Here is a 15,368-nt window from a genome sequence, read left to right as displayed (position 1 = left end):
GTCTCTACTTTAAAGAGTCCTCTCCTGCTGATGTTCAGGTGTATATCAGTATATAGTGTCTCTACTTTAAAGAGTCCTCTCCTGCTGATGTTCAGGTGTATATCAGTATGTAGTGTCTCTACTTTAAAGAGTCCTCTCCTGCTGATGTTCAGGTGTATATCAGTATGTAGTGTCTCTACTTTAAAGAGTCCTCTCCTGCTGATGTTCAGGTGTATATCAGTATGTAGTGTCTCTACTTTAAAGAGTCCTCTCCTGCTGATGTTCAGGTGTATATCAGTGTGTAGTGTCTCTACTTTAAAGAGTCCTCTCCTGCTGATGTTCAGGTGTATATCAGTATGTAGTGTCTCTACTTTAAAGAGTCCTCTCCTGCTGATGTTCAGGTGTATATCAGTATGTAGTGTCTCTACTTTAAAGAGTCCTCTCCTGCTGATGTTCAGGTGTATATCAGTATGTAGTGTCTCTACTTTAAAGAGTCCTCTCCTGCTGATGTTCAGATGTATATCAGTGTGTAGTGTCTCTACTTTAAAGAGTGCTCTCCTGCTGATGTTCAGGTGTATATCAGTGTGTAGTGTCTCTACTTTAAAGAGTGCTCTCCTGCTGATGTTCAGGTGTATATCAGTATGTAGAGTCTCTACTTTAAAGAGTCCTCTCCTGCTGATGTTCAGGTGTATATCAGTGTGTAGTGTCTCTACTTTAAAGAGTGCTCTCCTGCTGATGTTCAGGTGTATATCAGTATGTAGAGTCTCTACTTTAAAGAGTCCTCTCCTGCTGATGTTCAGGTGTATATCAGTATGTAGAGTCTCTACTTTAAAGAGTCCTCTCCTGCTGATGTCCAGGTGTATATCAGTATGTAGTGTCTCTACTTTAAAGAGTCCTCTCCTGCTGATGTTCAGGTGTATATCAGTATGTAGTGTCTCTACATGTCTCTATGCTTTAATGTTCAAAAACCTCTTTATTTTTCTCATACTGCCTGTGCTCACCAGCTCTGTTGTGATTGGTCAACCTCTTAGCGATGTCCCGCCCCCTTAGAAGCGCGAGTGTTACGTTATGATGTCACAGTGTTCTGGAATCATCAAAATTGCAATCTATTAATTTCTTGTCGATGGACTGAAATGTTTTCTTTAAAAAAAAAAATAGGATGAAAAAGTAAAATATTAGTATTATTAGGAAAACATGTTCCAAGAGTTCCAGTTTATATTTTAGATATATGACTACATACCAGTCTTTATTTTTGGCATCCCATTTGTTCTTTTTGTTGGATAATTTTGACAGTTTCCTCAACAGCTGCCATGATTTCACGCTTTCGAAAAGCAAAGAGCGGTGCCAGCCCGAACGAGAAAGATATCCAACCCGATCTGAGCCAAAAGAGGTCAAACTGACATCTGAATAAACACACTGTCCATCATCCACTGTGAGCTTAGAACAGACTTCTCTCTGCTGAAATATTTGTATTTAGTCGTGCCATACGCCAACGGGTTGGAAAGAAATGTATCGTGAATCCTCGAGTGGAATCAGATGTTAATGTTGCCTTAAAATAACTTAAAATCACTCAAGAAGTAAATATCGAGACATTGTTTATCACCATGACTCTGGTCTTGTTCTTGGAGCTGGAAGTGGTCGACGGATGACCTCAGATTCTACGACAACGTTTAAAATAATTTTGCTCGAACCCAACAAATCAAGTTGACTATAATATAAACTAGCAGAAGATAACAAGAAAACTCCCAAGGCGTCAACTTGGAGAAGATTATTTTCCTTTTTGTTTGGAAATGACTTGATTAACAAACGATCAAAGTATCTCCCAATGGCTTTTCATTGGCTAACGTCCTGTGTAGGTTGGATAACTTGTTAGCAGACATTTAGCATTTCAGATTTAGCATTTTTGCTCCGTTTTTGGTCTCCTCCTTCTCCTGAAAAGAATATCTTGCTTCTTAGCTGCTAAATAACCAACTCTATTCACCTTCTAGTGCAGGGGTGTCAAACTCAATTTCAACTAGGGCCACATTAGCATCATGGTTGCACTCAAAGGGCCAGTTTTATATATAAGACTATATAAGAATAAATATATAAATATTCAATATATATAAAATAATGTATTATTTTACATTATTGCCTCTGTATTGGTTTATTATCGGATAGGGTAATAACTTCATAATTAACTACGTCTGAAAGCAGATGTCTAGGGCAAACAATTGCAAGTCTCTTCAGTGCGCATGTCCCAAAATGATTTAAAAAGAAAATTCTGGAAAAAACTAAAATAAATAAGTGAAATCTTGAAAAATCACAAAAGTTAGATTCCGAGAAAAAAGTCTAATTTAAGATGCATTGTGGGACATGTAGTTTATGGGCAACGTGCTTCTGTAAAGCGGCATGTAACCGTATAATAAACATATTATATCCTTTGCACGCTCTTGTGGGGCCACAGAAAATGAAGTTGCGGGCCGGATTTGGCCCCCGGGCCTTGAGTTTGACACCCCTGTTCTAGTGGCTAATCTTCTCTCAGTGTTTCCTTGTTGCTAGGCAGTGATGTTGAAGACCTAAAAAACAAAACGAGAAGCTGAAAGACACTAAGAGAATATTGGTTAGCGCTGCTTTGAGTTTGATTTCCGAGCTTTGTTTCCCTCACAGAATTGGATGCCAAAAGACTGGAAAAACCACATGTCCATTTGTCTCATTATCCTAGATATGATGTCATGGCATACTATATGTTCTCCATCCCAAAATATCTGATAAAATCTCATAATCCACAGTTAAGAGGATTTTACGGCAACATTTCCAGGCTTTGTGGCAAATATCTTCCATCTAGATCCGCTGCAGCTAATATTTAGTTTCAGATAACAACTAAGAAGAAACGGAACATTTTGGTATCATATTATGCAGGATTTAACCGTCAGCAAATAATAATACATTTTATTTAAGGCGCCTTTCATGACACCCAAGGACACCGTACGATTTGTTAAATATTCGAAGAGGCCAAAGCAACAGAACATGATAAAAAGACAAAGGAGTGGAGAAGACAATTAAAGTGGACACAAATGATAGGGACAGGATATTCAGGGCAATAAAGCAATACGCTCGCTGAAGATCATAAAAAAAGCCACGGGACACTGTTAACAAGAGAGTACTACTCCCACATTTCCAGGCGTTGTTGGAACTATTCAGAAAAACCTGTTTTTACCAGTTAAGACGTGACACCGCTGGTTATGTAACGGCATGATCAAACATCAGCTAAGCACACAGGGTTGTTTCCTAATGTTTCATCATTAGTTGCACGTTGTGATGCGACTCTTACCTCAACCTGGCACCCCCCCCCCCCCCCCCGCCTCGCTGTTCAATGAGGCAGCGACTCCACACGAGTCATTACAGCTTTCAGCTCTCTGTGCCGCCTCATAGCTGCTATTTCTCAGATAAGAAGCAGCCAGCGGAACTGATTTACAAGGCTCCAGTGTGTGTGTGTGTGTGTGTGTGTGTGTGTGTGTGTAATAAACTATCATGATATAGTTCGCCGTGGCAACCTGCAAATCACATCCCAGCTTTGTAACGCCATCTGTCACACAGCGGAGGTGTGTGTGTGTTTACAGTATACGCTGGTTTCAGTTTGCACGACTTCAATCTTCTTCCCTTCATCCTCCTTCTATTTTTTCCCCTCCCTTACGGGTTGGCGTTATGTTTCTTCTCCAGTGCTCCTCATGCTTTACACTCCCAGTTCTTAACACTCTCCTCAACAACGGTTATTTGATACACGCATCAATATTACAGTGGGAGGGGAATTCCAAGAATGCAGGCGTTGACTCCGGCCTTTATTGGATTTCCAGCCACCAGGGCTTTTCTGAATACGAGCGTATTCCAGAGTAACTCGACACCGAGCTGGAGAGGGATCATCTCGCTGACCCAACGGTGATGCCATCTTTCAATAACCACACCTTCAATGTACTTACTAGGGGAAGACGACCAGTGGAGCAACAGGGTGTGTGAATAAGTCATCCTTCGTGTTTTTAAAAGGCTTATAAGTCGACTTTAACGCGATCTTCATACAGTTTGACCTAATCAACAGTGAGTGATGTTTCTACAGGAAAGCTTTGGAAGCAGTTGCTAGGAAAGGTTTCTCTCCACTAACGGTAAATGGACTGTACTTATAAAGCGCTTTATCCAGTCTTTAAGACCCCTCAAAGCGCTTTACATCCTACACACCCATTCATACAGAGCAGACCAGTGGATCTTAATAATTAATAATAATTCCTTGGATTTATTATAGCGCTTTTCCAGTGCTCAAAGCGCTTTACAGATACACATTACACATATACATATTTTTTATATACATGCAATGGTCACTGTGGACAATACCCACAGGCGCAAGTTCAGGTGAAGTGTCTTGCCCAAGGACACAACGGCGGGTTTCGAACCGGAGTTCCCCAGCACCCCCCCTTGATCAGATGCACAGTCCACTGCGCCACCCGTCCACCTTACTCTAGGACCTAACATTCACACACATACAGTTGGCCATCGGGAGCAACTCAGGGTTCAGTATCTTGCCCAAGGATACATCGACATGTTGACTGCACGGGCTGGGATCGAACCCAGAACCTTCTGGTTGAAAGACGACCACACTTCCTCGCAGCCACAGTCGCCCACTAATATAGTGGATATACATATATAGTTCTTGTTATGCTTATATTGTGTTTAGCACACACAAATATATATGTTATAGCTTCTCAATCTTGTCCACGACATTTTTGTGTCAACATTTATGATGCTTTTGTTGTGTTTAGTTTACAAGAATATGCTTCTCAATCCATGGTTGTTTTCCAATCATGTAACTCAACACCTGACCGGTTTTAATTACTGAGATGTAAAGTAATAAAGTAATGCTACGTTTACCAAGAGCAACCGGTGACAATAAGCAACAAAATAAATGGCCGACAGGAAGTGTGCTGGACGTTGAAGCAAATTTCTGTAGTGGCCAAACGGCGGTACTACCACTTCTGGACAGTCGGTGATATCATTGGGCCCAAAAAAACATTCCCCATTGACTTACATTGAGAAAGAGACATCTTTAAAAGCTTTAGAGCAGATCAGTTCATCCAAACTGAATGAACTGATCCGTACACACACTTGAATAGCCTTCATTTATTTAATTAGGTACTTTTGTTCTCGAATTTCAGGCCATTTTGTCTTGAACGGGGTCCCACCTCCAATACTGTGGCCGTTTCTCAATCTCGAGGATACTAGCTTCCAAGCCAATATTTCAAGGATGCTACGTCATCGAGTGCCGCCGAAGTACTGTTCCAATCTCCAGCATACTTGGAATTCCACCGAGGCCGCGTCCTTGGTTTGAGGGAAATTTCGAAGCTGCACATGGGTAGACTTCGCGTCCTTAAAATCCCCACAATGCTTTGCGCACGGACCAATTTCAAAAATCCTTGCGGAGAATGGCTGAACCGACGCAGCACACATTTAAATGTAAGTATGTAGTGGCGTGGAACATGTGTTGGTAAATATGTTTGTTTGTTATCACCAAACATGTGTTCCTGAAAATAAAGCAAGTTCATAATTAGATAGACATCGTGAGGTATTTATTTTCGGTATAGTTTATGTTGAAACCGTTAAAGAGAGTGGCACACTTGTTAGCCGGTTCCATTCTTCTTCGTTTTCCGAAGCCGTGGCTTGGAAGTATACTTGCTTCGTTTCTGAAGGAAGTGACTTGGAAGTATGCGACTACCAAGCCAGCATCCTCGAGATTGAGAAACGGCCACTATCTAGTAGGGCTGTATCCGAATATTCGTTCGTTGGAGTACTATTCGGTTTTCAATTTCGTTATTCGTATTTTTATTTTGTTTCCGTTTTTTTTCCGCGCTGCACTCCGGCTGCCAAATTCTATTTATTTAAATCTCCAATATCAACGTAAGAGCTTGTGCCTCTTCGAGGGGTGCTAACACTTAACCATAAACGTTATCGTTTACTTTCTCCGTCTTTATATGTAGATGACTTTTTTTCCGTTCTCAGCCACGTTGTTTCCATAGCAACAACAACTTCCTGTCAACAGCGCTAACTCTCCTTCAAAATAGAAGCATGTCCATACAAAATAGGAAGCCAATCTAAATTACACTTGAGACATATGCAACTGCAACGAAAGTAACAAACACAATGCGATATCCTTTTCAATTTCAAAGAACACAAATTGGGTTACATTAACAAATAACTATGACACAACAATACTCTCGAATAACAAAATGAATGCCGTGAATAAAACCGAAATACACATGTGAATACTACGCACCCTGCGCGGGCCGAATATCCGAATAGTCGCTGCTGATTACTACCGAATATCCGGAGCCCGAAAAATAGGACTCGGGACAGCCCTAGTTCATTTTATACATCCTTGAAACCGTCAACAATGATGTTTTTCTTTATGTTGGTGCCATTTTCTATTTTCTAACTACCTGTATGAGCTCTTGAGCATCATCAAAAAACACCTTTGGCATCAACGTATGAACCCGTCAGTGCTTGGATGTTTTTGTTCTGCTTGCAGTAGTTTAAGTGGGCGACTTTTGATTTAATCTCAAACTTTTCTGAGGTCTTGTGTTGCAGTATTTACCAATCTCCTCAAGAGGTGTTTGTATAAGTGGAAGAGAGTTCATGGTCCATTACATTTGAACGTTTTTAATTAAGCACCGACATCCTCATCGTCGTGGCTGAATTGTTCTGATTCACGTCTCAATGAAACACTGAAATCCTTCCCGTACGGGTCTTTTTAGATGACTGATTTCATTGATCCGTATAGAAACCTAAACAGACGCTGCTCTTGAATACTGAAGAGTTTATTAAGAGCCAAGGACGCTCTGTGCTGCGAACAGAAGGTTGTATATCTACCGCTGGTTAGACGCACGATCGATTGGCAGATGGTTGGATGGATGCATAATATCCAGTTTAATTAAAGAGTGAACGTGTTAAAATCCTTCCAACTGTCCTTTGCTTTCAGTAAGTAAATTAACTTTGAAGTAGAGACACAATGTTCTGGAAAGGTGAGAGGTGTGAAAGTAGACTGAATGAAAGGACAAATAAATAAAGAATAAATTGAAATTATGCACAGGTCCAGTCTCGCTAAACCCAAAATACATAAACCTAGAATGAGCGCCAAGTATGGGGTTAGATTTGTAATACAAATACAATGTTAGAGAGACTCACAAATGCCTTTTGTTTGTAAGCTAATGATAATATTCACAGATCTTTTTTTCATTTGTGAAAGTATGTTGTGTATTTGCAGATCGGTTTGCACATTGTTTTTGTGAGGGTGTTTTACATTTACAAATTATTTTTATGTTCACACACATATTATTGAGACAAATCTAACCCCATAGCCACAGAAAGTGCCCTCTAGGTCAGGGGTGTCAAACTCAATTTCATCGCGGGCCACATCAGCATTATGGTTGCACTCAAAGGGCCGTTTGTAAATTTAAGACTATATAAAAATACATATATAAATATATCATATATATAAAATAATGTATTATATTACATCATTGCCTCTGCATTGGATTATCATCGGATAGGGTAATAACTTCATAATTAACTACGTCTGAAAGCAGAAGTCTTTTCAGTGCGTATGTCCCAAAATGATTTAAAAATAAAAAATAAATAAAGTGACATTTTGAAATAAAAATCTAATTCTGAGAAAAAGGAATTCTATGAAAAAAAATGCATATTTTGAAGAAAAAAAGGCAAATTCTGAGAAAAAAAGGCAAATTCTGAGGAAAAAGTCATATTTGAGATGCATTGTGGGACATGTAGTTTATGGGCAACGTGCTTCTGTAGCATGTAACCGTATAATAAACATATTATATTCTTTGCAAGCTCTTGTGGGGCCGCATAAAATGAAGCCGCGGGCCGAATGTGGCCCCCGGGCCTTGAGTTTGACACCCCTGCTCTAGGTTCTTCACTGTTGGCTGTTGCCTTTCAGTTAAAGCTACATGTTACAAATGATGTATCACTTGTATATAGACACACAAGTCATGTGCTCGGAAATGCTGTTCACCCATTGGTCAGACATTAAGGGGCTAAAACCGCAAATCCCGGCAATTTCTACCGGAGCCTCCGCCATGGAGCATCGGCACTTTCGGCAGGTTATTCTCATGCTGCTGTTAATCTGGAGATCAACGGACTCCAGCGGCCCGCGCATATGATTACATAATCAGACAACGTCCGTTAAAAAGCATTATTACATGGCTTAGTTGAATACTCGATTCTGATTGGTCAATTCAGAACACGTGACACGTTATTAATACCGAACAGACAGACTGCTGTCAAGGACTTATTGACCGTTGTTAAGGACGCTCACATCTTCAGAAAGAAGTCCGGTCGATTTAACTGTATACAGTTGGGCCGAAAAGCAAACTGCATGCAGTTTGCTTTTGGAACTGGGACAAGAAAAACAGCGGAGAAGTAACGGGGCAGAAACCCTCCTTTTTACGCAGCGGTCCAGACATAGACATCAAACAGTTACTTTGGCATCAGGGCAGGGATATCTAGATACTTTCCAAGGTTTGACATCATGAATTGTGCTACTTTTAAAGCAAGGAGCGATGTTTTCAAATCTGTAATCAAAAAGCTCCTCAAAAACGCAAGCAGCTGCCGTTGGCTTTTCAAACGGACAAGAGACGCTCTCACTGTTTTTCAAATGTAACAGTTTGAAAAGCAAGCAAACTGTCTGATTGTCTTTAGTTTTCCGCTGTCGGGTGATAGCAACATGGAGGATTTTAAGATTAATTTTAATATATTTGGAGAGCACAGTAATTTGGAGGAATGGTTAGTGGCTGATGAGTCCCCAGTGAAGAAAAGAAAAAGACAAGAGCGAGAAGAAAAAAGTGGAGAAGTTAGAGAGTAAGAGAGAGGATCGAGGACAGAAACGTCGATCTGAATATCCCTAAAGATTTCCCATTCACCATGTCACATTGTACCATTATGTTAATTACAGCTAAGGCTCAAATGCTAACATGAACAGAGTTAGTTGCTATCGAAGCAGTTCCTGCCGTTGCAACAGCCTAGTTCAAACATCAACACCGGAGAATATTTCGTAGCGGATGAATGTCATTTTAAATCAGTTAAACTATGTTTTTAATCATTAAAAACATTTTATAAATCAATAAAAGCATTTCAATTAATATTGGGACTCATGTCGTGACTTTGTTGAGAATGTGGCCATGTAATAAGCGGGATTCGCGTCGGGCTCCTGATCAGCCTGTCGGTGTTCTTTTCCCCATAATGACCGCGTCGCAGCACATTATCCCTTACTTATAACACAATGAGAGACGTTCTGCAGTCTGGAGGGCGTTTCCCCGACGACAGGTGTTCTTACTTTTATGTAGCTGACGGAGCATTTGTACTTTACACGACACTGTTCAACTCTTCATTCTGCTTCACTCTTTAACTAAACAACCGCGGATGTCTTGAAAGACTCTTTCGCTAAATATCTTTGAAGACATCCGCGTTCTTGTGACTCGTAGATACTACGCTTCCTATGTTTTGGTGCGGACACCAGCGATGAACCGCTCCAGAGTTCACTAGCAAGCGCTCCGAGACCACCTCTTTTAGCGGAGCAGTCCGGTTGTTTAGTTCACTTCAGAGGTCTGCGTTCACACCGACCCAAACGAACCAAGCGGCGAAACGCACCAAGGTTCGATTCATCCGAACTACACAAGGCCGGTGTGAATGCGCCCTCACTCTACCTCTATTCTAATGTATTGTATTTACTTGCACTATTGTATCAGTTATCGTGTTGCTCTGTTGGAGGAGCCCGTGACCTAATATGTCCATCTCCATAACTACGCTGTAGCTATGGACACATGACAATAAAAGCCTTGAATCCTTTTGCGTGAAGCTCAATGGAGACGGTATGTGGGAAGAACTTGGATTAAGATGTCCGCCCGATGAAATCAGTCCAATCAGTGGAAAGCGTGAAGTATTGAACTCGGAGTGAATCTGAAGTTGATCGTCCTGCAGGGCGTCAGCGCTCTGACTCGCGGGTAATTGGCAGAGCGCTGGAGGTGGTTGATTGGTTCGGTCCAGATTACATGGACCACTAAAGACTGATTAGGCTGAGTCATCGAAGTGTGTGTGTGTGTGTGTGTGTGTGTGTGTGTGTGTGTGTGTGTGTGTGTGTGTGTGTGTGTGTGTGTGTGTGTGTGTGTGTGTGTGTGTGTGTGTGTGTGTGTGTGTGTGTGTGTGTGTGTGTGTGTGTGTGTGTGTGTGTGTGTGTGTGTGTGTGTGTGTGTGTGTGTGTGTGTGTGTGTGTGTGTGTGTGTGTGTGTGTGTGTGTGTGTGTGTGTGTGTGTGTGTGTGTGTGTGTGTGTGTGTGTGTGTGTGTGTGTGTGTGTGTGTGATGGACGGAGTGTGTGTGTGTGTGTGTGATGGACAGAGACGGAGTGTGTGTGTGTTGGATACAGTGTGTGTGTTGGATACGGTGTGTGTGTGTGTGTCGGATACAGTGTGTGTGATGGACGGAGACTGTGTGTGTGTGTGTGTGTGTGTGTGTGTGTGTGTGTGATGGACAGAGACGGAGTGTGTGTGTTTCGGATACAGTGTGTGTGATGGACAGAGACGGAGTGTGTGTGTGTGTGTGTGTGTGTGTGTGTGTGTGATGGACAGAGACGGAGTGTGTGTGTTTCGGATACAGTGTGTGTGATGGACAGAGACGGAGTGTGTGTGTGTGACGGATACAGTGTGTGTGTTTTCTCCTCTAAAGCTCCCTATCTTCCCTCTTCCCCCTTTTTTTGGTTTCACTCCTAATTGACTCGGCGAATGAAACACTCAAAACACGTGGGACTGTACCCAGCAGGGTGTTTTCAAATGTTCCAACTCTCCTCCTTCTGAGCCCTCGATGTGCATGCGTGTTTTCCACAGGCTTGGGGAGTAACAGATTACATGTAAGCGATATGGAATACCAGAGGACACACCTTGGCTTGTTCTGGCTGTCTGACAGAACACACTGCTAACCAACGTGTTATCTGTGTGTTGTGCAGGAGGACGGAGAGGAGGTGCGTCCACGGGCCTGAACACTGAACAGGTGAGACGAGAGTAAGACTGCTCACGTCTTGTTGCTTCTCTAATAACCCCATTGTGTCCCTCAAGAGATGGTCTGCTTTCAGACGCTTGGCCAGAACTTCTTTTTTCGGTTTACTTATTTATTTATGTTTCCCAGAGCACGAGATAAAGGCTTTCTTTGTGCCCCAGATTCTGTTGAACAAGCTCTTGCCTCTAAATAAGTGATCTTATAGTCCGAGAATCATCAATAGTTCCTTAATTTATTGAACCCTACTTTAAAGAGTCCTCTCCTGCTGATGTTCAGGTGTATGTCAGTATGTAGTGTCTCTACTTTAAAGAGTCCTCTCCTGCTGATGTTCAGGTGTATATCAGTATGTAGTGTCTCTACTTTAAAGAGTCCTCTCCTGCTGATGTTCAGGTGTATATCAGTGTGTAGCGTCTCTACTTTAAAGAGTCCTCTCCTGCTGATGTTCAGGTGTACATCAGTGTGTAGCGTCTCTACTTTAAAGAGTCCTCTCCTGCTGATGTTCAGGTGTATGTCAGTATGTAGTGTCTCTACTTTAAAGAGTCCTCTCCTGCTGATGTTCAGGTGTATATCAGTATGTAGTGTCTCTACTTTAAAGAGTCCTCTCCTGCTGATGTTCAGGTGTATATCAGTGTGTAGCGTCTCTACTTTAAAGAGTCCTCTCCTGCTGATGTTCAGGTGTATATCAGTATGTTGTGTCTCTACTTTAAAGAGTTCTCAGACGAAGCCCTTCTGCTTTTCTTTCTGTCAAATACATTTCCCATAAACCCAGTTAATTAAACCGGAGCTGCTGTGTCAACACATAGCATCGCTGTAACCTAATTATTTGGCTATTAAAACGCATAAATGCACTTTATTCGTGTCTTGTGTGAAACTTTGCAGCGTCAGTTATTGTGTGTGTGTGTGTGTGTGTGTGTGTGTGTGTGTGTGTGTGTGTGTGTGTGTGTGTGTGTGTGTGTGTGTGTGTGTGTGTGTGTGTGTGTGTGTGTGGGTGTGTGTGTGTGTGTGTGTGTGTGTGTGTGTGTGTGTGTGTGTGTGTGTGTGTGTGTGTGTGTGTGTGTGTGTGTGTGTGTGTGTGTGTGTGTGTGTGTGTGTGTGTGTGTGTGTGTGTGTGTGTGTGTGTGTGTGTGTGTGTGTGTGTGTGTGTGTGTGTGTGTGTGTGTGTGTGTGTGTGTGTGTGTGTGTGCAAACACATGTCTGATAAAGAGCATACAGGAAGGAAGGACTGATAAAACCACTGATACAGGAAGTAGTTCAGCTGTGATAATACAGCATGTATGGAACTGTGCCGATGCGTATCACAAACAGCCTTCAGTACAATGGCAGCCTGGATATTAATATTAAACGGTTTATTTTTAGCAACGTTATCCTATCTGGGAGAACTGTTTAAACTGGGAAGTCTCTGCTGAGCTGGTTGAATTTGAGCTTTTGTTGTAACCCGAAATAAATTTACTTTTTACATCGACTAAAAATACATATTTACATTGAATTTAAAGGCAAAGTTATCCATTTATACATCGGAAAAATAAGGTTTATAGCAAGAATATTCCACGTGTTTCCAATTTAGGTTTAGAAGAAGGTATACTTATCTTCCCATTTTGTATATTTCTTCATATCCAGTTGATTTTCCCCTAAAAACACGTTTTAGAGAGACTTCTTCCTCCCACCTTCCCGTGGGAGCTGTACAGGAACCCTCCGTTTATTTTGCGAGAGGAAGTATTTGTGTCTTTATGTGTGTGCGTCTCAGAGGGGAGCTGCAGCTGTGAGGGCTGAAAGAATGGCCTGTCAGTGTTGAGGTCGGAAAACAAGGAAGAGTCTGACTTGTAAAGTAAAAGATGTACCGTACTTTTCGGACTATAAGCCGCGACTTTTTCCCCCATTTTTTGTGTACCGCTAACGGCCACTAGGGGACCTCCTAAATCTAACGCTATGGGCTCTATGACCGGTCCGCGCCCGCCACCTCTAAGCGGCGGGCTCCAGCAGGAAAAGCTGGAGGCCGGAAAAGAGTGAGACAGGTAGCGCCAAAGTGAAAGTGGAACCGAGAGACAGAACGAGAGCAAGACAGACGGACAAGTTAGCTGCTGCGACTTGGAATTCGTACCTGGAATTGGAAATGATGACGATCTACACTGGTTATATACCTGAAATAAAAAAAATTGAAGAAGCCCTATTATGTTTTTTGGGGGGGGGGTTCCCTTCCTTGTAGTGTGTTCTATAGGTTTTTAGTGCATGTAAATGGCTGCAAACGCTAAAATTCCAAATTCCATCGTTATATAACACTCACGCTCCTATTGGCCAGCGCTCTGTACGTGACGGGCTAAGAGGCGGGACATCTCAAAACGGTTGACCAATCCCAACCGAGCCAGCCTGCTGACCAATCAGAGCAGACTTGGCTCTGGGTTCAGACAGAGGGTCAGTTGGTAACATTATATACAAGAGAGGAAACTATTAATTTAGAGGTTTTAAGCGAAAATATTGATATAAAATTACAAATAAGATCATTTTCAAGGAAAAATGTCCAACATCGCTTGTTTTCTACCAAACTGTGAGAATTAAACAACTATTTTAAAGACTTTATGGGCATGTTCCACTATTTGAGTATTCATTTTAGTCTGAGCAACCAATAGATTTAACAATTAAAGCTATGGGTATTTGCGGCCATGTTCCAGCCAGATGCCTATTATATAAGCTACCAAGTGTCTTTTGCAATTTGATGCACGGTGCATACTTGACAGGTCAGACTTCCCCCTTCTCTTTTCCCTAACACTGGATAAAGTCTGAATATTGTATCATATTTTATATATAATTCAATATGTCATTGCATATTGCATGAATACGCTTTATTTGAATTCAGCCCCTATAACGCTGCAGCTGTCCGGGAAAGAATAGAGAATGAAAACATCAAGACTGGACAAAGATTGAGAATAAAAACGCTGACGGGAGAGATGAACGAGGAAGTAGATATTGTAAGCATGTAAAGACTCTTTTTACGATTTGAATATACCCGATTTTTCAATGACAGGTTGATTATGTCGGCCTCAATGCGACCGGCATGACATCTCGTCTTGAAATGTGCTTCTTCAACAAAAAAAGTGGTCTTATCTCGCCTCCTCCCTTTATGATATCCCAGCATTCAGTTGGGTACAGCGTGTGATGAGAGAATCAGTTTGCTTTGAACATGGTTGAATGCGGCGCTGATGAAAGCTCACGCTGATAATAGCTTTTTCATTATGTCCTTAGGTTTCATTTTGTGTCTGTCTTTCTCGCTGCTCTGGCTGTGTTCCAGCGCCTTTTAAATGGTTGTGTGTTTGGGAATATTATATGTTATGCTCGATTAAGCTGAATGGAGATTGTGGTGGGAGTGTGGGGTTGTGTTCGGTTCTCAATATAGACGTTAGCGATGTTAGAAAAGTCCAAATGGAAGCAGATTATATTTTACCCTGTAACCCGATGTGGCTTTTTAAGATTGTATGTCATGATTTTTTAAATGGTATTCTATTTGTTTTCCTGTTATGACGTTTTCTCAGAATTTTTATTTCTTTCAGAACTTCGACTTGTTTCGGAATTTTCTGACTTTTTTTCCCCAGAAATCTGATTTATTTCAGAATTCTGACTTTTTTTCCCGATTTAGATTTTTTTCTTCAGAATTCTGACTTTTTATAAATGTAGACTTTCAATATTCTCAACATTTTACAGAACTAAAAAAAAAAATCACCAGGAAAGTCCGATTTTTTTTTCCCCTTCAAAATATTTTTTTCCCTTCACTTTTCAGACTTTTTCAGGATTTCAGAATTATTTCAGACTTTTTCAGGATTTTGATTTTTTCAATATTTACACTTTTTTCAATATTCTCAACATTTTTCAGAATTTAGATTTAATTTTTTCTCCAGGAAAGTCAGATTTCTTATTTCAAAATTCAGACTTTTTACATAATTCAGACTCTTTTCAAAATTCAGACTTTTCAGTATTCTCACAATTATTTCTTCAGAAAAGTCCGATTTTGTTTTCAGAATTCAGACTTTTTCAAAATGTTGACTTTATTCAATGTTCCCACAATTTGTCAAATTCTTTTTTTTCCCAGAACAGTCGGATTTTCAAAACTCAAGACTTTTTTCAATAATATCTGCACAAACAAGATATTAGCTAGCAAGCTGAGATTCCACAGATTCTAGGGGTATAAGTATCATCACTGAGCGATCAAAAGGGAAGGGCAGGGGAAGACATCACACGACGTAGCTTTACGGAGAAAAATCGGGAGAAATGTTTTACCTTTTGCTGTTTCTGATCAAAAGTTGTGTTCAATGGC

The 15,368-nt window shown here is 41.1% G+C and overlaps 1 protein-coding gene across 1 annotated transcript in view; it reads left to right on the top strand.

Moving 5' to 3' along the window:
* plxnb2a.1 (plexin b2a, tandem duplicate 1) overlaps window positions 1-15,368 on the top strand; it is a 185,717-nt gene that overhangs the window by 78,154 nt on the left and 92,195 nt on the right. The window contains 1 exon segment of the mRNA XM_034112386.2: window positions 11,016-11,059. The gene's annotated coding sequence lies outside the window, so the exon portion shown is untranslated.

This window comes from Pseudochaenichthys georgianus, chromosome 23, assembly GCF_902827115.2.
Source record: "Pseudochaenichthys georgianus chromosome 23, fPseGeo1.2, whole genome shotgun sequence".
Taxonomy (NCBI): Eukaryota; Metazoa; Chordata; class Actinopteri; order Perciformes; family Channichthyidae; genus Pseudochaenichthys; species Pseudochaenichthys georgianus.
The sequence above is the reverse complement of the archived record's forward strand: the minus strand, read 5'-3'. Positions and strand labels throughout refer to the sequence as shown.